Here is a 4,780-nt window from a genome sequence, read left to right as displayed (position 1 = left end):
AGGGGAGAGATGGAGAGCTGCCAGAGGGAGCAATTCCCCAGCTTCCCCTGGGAAGTGCTTCCCTTTGCACCACACTGTGCTGGCCTCAAAGGCTGAGGGGGCCCAACAGAACCAGTTTGAGGGCCCACACAATCCCTACCCACAGGCTACTTACTTGAGAAGGGACAACTCCATCGCTGGAAAAGTCCAGGCCGGGAGCATCGAGCAGCCACTGAACAGGTGTGGTGTCAGTGCCTGTGGTGACCTCAGTCCCTGGGGTGTCAGCCTTCCTACGCCCAACAGGAATGGATTTCCGCACCTTCTGCTGGAAAAGGAAGGGCAGGGAAGAGAGGGATGTGTCATGGAGAGCTCCGACAGCAGTGCCAGGCTGAGCAGGGACAGCAGGCCCAGCCCAGGAGGCGATGGCTGCACGTACCTGTGCTGCCCTGTGGAAGAGACCAGAGGCACGGTCCTTCTCCTGTGTCCTGTGCCGGCCTGGATCTGGCAAAGAGCGAGCGTGGTCAGAGCTGAGGGGCTGCGGGACAGCCCGGAGAACACAGCCCAGCCCTGCGCTCCACAGGCAGGGCCAGCCCCGGGATGCCCAGTGCATGGAGCTGCCGGGGGGTCAGCCATGGGCCCTCTTCCCCCTCCCTATCCCTGGCCATGTCCACAGAGGATGGGATGGGAAGAGGCCCATCTGGCTGCAGCCACCAGTCCTGTGGCCCAGCTCTGTCACTCACCTTCCTGCAGGGGCTCTAACTGCTCCACCTCTTCAGGATGTTGATCTGGTGAAGCTTCAGGGCGCTCCTCCTCTTCCTTCTTTACACGGGCCAGCTTTGGAAGCCTGCTGGGTCTCCGCTCCATGCCTCTGTCTGGTTTTATGGCTGCCTGCAGGAGACATGGCACAGAAAACCTCTGGGTCAATAAAGAAGTACCTTGAAGGTACCGGATAAAAAGAAGCCTTGGGAATGCTCGAGGTCATCAAGTCCCACATTCTGGCCTGGAGTGGGCATGGGGAAGTTGGAGAGCTGCCAGAGGGAGCAACTTGCCCACTGTCCCTCAAGAAGTGTTTCCCTTTGCACCACACTGTGCTGGCCTCAAAGGCTGAGGGGGCCCAACAGAACCAGTTTGAGGGCCCACACAATCCCTACCCACAGGCTACTTACTTGAGAAGGGACAACTCCATCGAAAGAAAAGTCCAGGCTGGGAGCATCGAGCAGCGACTGAACGGCTGTGGTGCCAGTGCCTGTGGTGACCTCAGTCCCTGGGGTGTCAGCCTTCCTACGCCCAACAGGAATGGATTTCCACACCCTGGGAGGTCTCCGTTCTGTGTCTCTGTGGGGCATCCTGGTTACCTGCAGGAGACATGGCATCTAAAAGCTCTGGGTCACCAAGTCCTGCAGAAGTGCCTCGAAGGCACCTGAAACAGGAGCCTTGGGAATGCTCAGGCTCATCAAGGTCCACAGTCTGGCCTGGAGGGGACATGGGGCATTTGGAGAGCTGCCAGACACAGCAACTTGCCCAATTTTCCTTGAGAAATGTTGCCCTTCCCACCACACTGTGCTGGCCTCAAAGGCTGAGGAGGCACAGCAGACTCAGCTTGAGGGCCCACACAGTCCCTACCCACAGGCTGCTTACTTCCACAGAGACAACTCCCTCCTCGAGAATGTGCCGAACGAGGGCTTCAACTAGGCACTGAAGGGATGTGGTGTCAATGTCTGTGAGACGCTTAATCCACGGGGTGTCAGCTTGTTCCTTGGCCTTCAGCTCGTTCTCATTGAGGTCAGGCTGTGACAAGACCTTGGGTGGTGAGGTCCTGGCCTCTTCAGGCTGCTGTGCTGGGGCAGGCCCTGAGCTTTCTTCCTCCCCCTTCTTCAACAAGGCCAGCTCAGGCACACTGGGAAGCCTCTGTTCCGTCTCTCGGTAGGGCATCACCTGCAGGAGACATGGCATCAAAAAGCTCTGGGTCACCAAGTCCTGCAGATGTGCCTTGAAGGCACCTGATAAAAAGGAGCCTTGGGAATGCTCTGGGTCATAAGGACTGGTAGTCTCGCATGGAGAGGGCAAGGACCAGTTGAAGAGCTGCCAGAGGGAGCAACTTGCCCACTGTCCCTCATGAAGTCTTTCCCTTCCCACCTCACTGTGCTGGCCTCAAAGGCTGAGGGGGCCCAACAGACCCAGCTTGAGGGCCCACACAGTGCCTGCCCACAGGCTGCTTACTTCAGTAGAGATGACTCTCCTCTGCGGAACATCCACACTGGCAGCATCAGGCAGGCACTGAACGGGGGTGCTGTCAGTGTCTGTGATGCTCTCAGTCGTTGCACCGTCAGCCTTGGCCTTGAGCTCACTTGGTGTCAGGTCAGGCTGTGCCAGGACCTTGGTTGCTGAGGTCTTGGCCTTTGTGCGCTTAGCAGGAAGCGATTTCTTCATCCTCTGCCGGGGAACTAAGGGCAGAGTAGAGAGGAATGTTCCATGGAGCGTTGTGACTGTGCATGGAGCAGCCAGGACATCAGCCAGGGGCCCTTTGACCCCCTCCCGTTTCTTTGGACATATTGACACGGGAGGATGAAGATAGGATGGCATGGGAGAAGGCCCATCTGGCTGCAGCCACCAGCCCTGTGGCCCAGCTCTGACACTCACCTTCCTGCAGGGGCTGGGACTGCTCTGCCTCTTCAGGTTTCTCTGCTAGGGCAGCCCCAGGGCTTTCTTCCTTCCCCTTCTTCACCAAGGCCATCTCGGGCACCCTGGGAGGTCTCCGTTCCTTGTCCCTGTGGGGCTTCATGGTTGCCTGCAGGAGACATGGCATCAAAAAACTCTGGGTCACCAAGTGCTGCAGAAGTGCCTTGAAGGCACCTGAAACAGAGGAGACTTGGGAATGCTCTGGGACTTCAAGTCCCACAGTCTGGCCTGGAGGGGACATAGAGGAGTTGGAGAGCTGTCTAAAGGAGAAATTCCCAAGCTTTCCCCCTAAAGTGTCTCCCTTCCCACCACACTTTGCTGTCCTCAAAGGCTGAGGGGGGCAAGCTGACACAGCTTGAGGACTCACACAATCCCTACCCACAGGCTGCTTACTTCCACAGAGACAACTCCCTCCTCGAGAATGACCAGACTGAGATCATCGTCCAGGCACTGATCGGGTGTGATGTCAGTGTTTGCGATGCCCTCAGTCCGTGGGGTGTCAACCTTGGCCTTCACCTCGGTCACACTGGGGTCTGGCTGTGCCAAGATCTTGGGTGAATAAGTCCTGGCCTTCCTACGCCCAACGGGAATGGATTTCCACACCCTCTGCAGGAGAACAAAGGGCAGAGAAGAGAGGGATGTGTCATGGAGAGCTCCGACAGCAGTGCCAGGCTGAGCAGGGACAGCAGGCCCAGCCCAGGAGGCGATGGCTGCACGTACCTGTGCTGCCCTGTGGAAGAGACCAGAGGCACGGTCCTTCTCCTGTGTCCTGTGCCGGCCTGGATATGGCAAAGAACAAGCTCTGTCAGAGCTGAGGGGCTGCGGGACAGCCCGGAGAACACAGCCCAGCCCTGCGCTCCACAGGCAGGGCCAGCCCCGGGATGCCCAGTGCATGGAGCTGCCGGGGGGTCAGCCATGGGCCCTCTTCCCCCTCCCTATCCCTGGCCATGTCCACAGAGGATGGGATGGGAAGAGGCCCATCTGGCTGCAGCCACCAGTCCTGTGGCCCAGCTCTGTCACTCACCTTCCTGCAGGGGCTGGAACTGCTCCACCTCTTCAGGATGTTGAGCTGGTGAAGCTTCAGGGCGCTCCTCCTCTTCCTTCTTTACACGGGCCAGCTTTGGAAGCCTGCTGGGTCTCCGCTCCATGCCTCTGTCTGGTTTTATGGCTGCCTGCAGGAGACATGGCACAGAAAACCTCTGGGTCAATAAAGAAGTACCTTGAAGGTACATGATAAAAAGAAGCCTTGGGAATGCTCGAGGTCATCAAGTCCCACATTCTGGCCTGGAGTGGGCATGGGGAAGTTGGAGAGCTGCCAGAGGGAGCAACTTGCCCACTGTCCCTCATGAAGTCTTTCCCTTCCCACCACACTGTGCTGGCCTCAAAGGCTGAGGGGGCCCAACAGACCCAGCTTGAGGGTCCACACAGTGCCTGCCCACAGGCTGCTTACTTCAATAGAGATGACTCTCCTCTCAGGAACATCCACACTGGCAGCATCAGGCTGGCACTGAATGGGTGTGCTGTCAGTGTCTGTGATGCTCTCAGTCGTTGCACCATCAGCCTTGTCCTTGATCTCACTTGGTGTCAGGTCAGGCTGTGCCAGGACCTTGGTTGCTGAGGTCTTGGCCTTTGTGCGCTTAGCAGGAAGGGATTTCTTCACCTTCTGCCGGGGAACTAAGGGCAGAAAAGAGATGAATGTTCCATGGAGAGCTCTGACTGTGCATGGAGCTGCTAGGAGATCAACCACGGGCCCTCTGACCCACTCTCGTTTCCCTGGACATATTGAAATGGGACGATGAAGATAGGATGGAACACAAAAAGGCCCATCTGGCTGCAGCCACCAGCCCTGTGGCCCAGCTCTGCCACTCACCTTCCTGCAGGGGATCGGACTGCTCCACCACTTTAGGCTGCTCTGCTGGGGCAGGCCCAGGGATTTCTTCTTCCCCCTTCTTCACCAAGGCCAGCTCAGGCACACTGGGAAGTCTCTGTTCTGTGCCTCTGTAGGGCTTCACCTGCAGGAGACATGGCATCAAAAAGCTCTGGGTCACCAAGTCCTGCAGATGTGCCTCGAAGGCACCTGAAACAGAGGAGACTTGGGAATGCTCTGGGTCATCAAGTCCGG

At 57.9% G+C, this 4,780-nt stretch overlaps 1 long non-coding RNA gene across 1 annotated transcript in view; it reads right to left on the bottom strand.

Moving 5' to 3' along the window:
* Nucleotides 1-2,390, bottom strand: part of LOC114072414 — an 11,106-nt gene extending 8,716 nt beyond the window's left edge. Inside the window, exons 1-2 of the long non-coding RNA XR_003574169.1 lie at nucleotides 2,236-2,390; nucleotides 1,859-1,866 (exon numbers count right to left, since the gene is read on the bottom strand). This is a non-coding gene — a long non-coding RNA (uncharacterized LOC114072414). The remainder of the gene's footprint in view (nucleotides 1-1,858; nucleotides 1,867-2,235) is intronic.
* Nucleotides 2,391-4,780: the final 2,390 nt, after the last annotated feature.

This window comes from Empidonax traillii, unplaced genomic scaffold, assembly GCF_003031625.1.
Source record: "Empidonax traillii isolate 1590-97213 ecotype Southwest subspecies unplaced genomic scaffold, ASM303162v1 scaffold3140:size35533, whole genome shotgun sequence".
NCBI classification, from domain to species: domain Eukaryota; kingdom Metazoa; phylum Chordata; class Aves; order Passeriformes; family Tyrannidae; genus Empidonax; species Empidonax traillii.
Note: the sequence above shows the minus strand (reverse complement) of the source record. Positions and strands in the feature narration are given on the sequence as shown.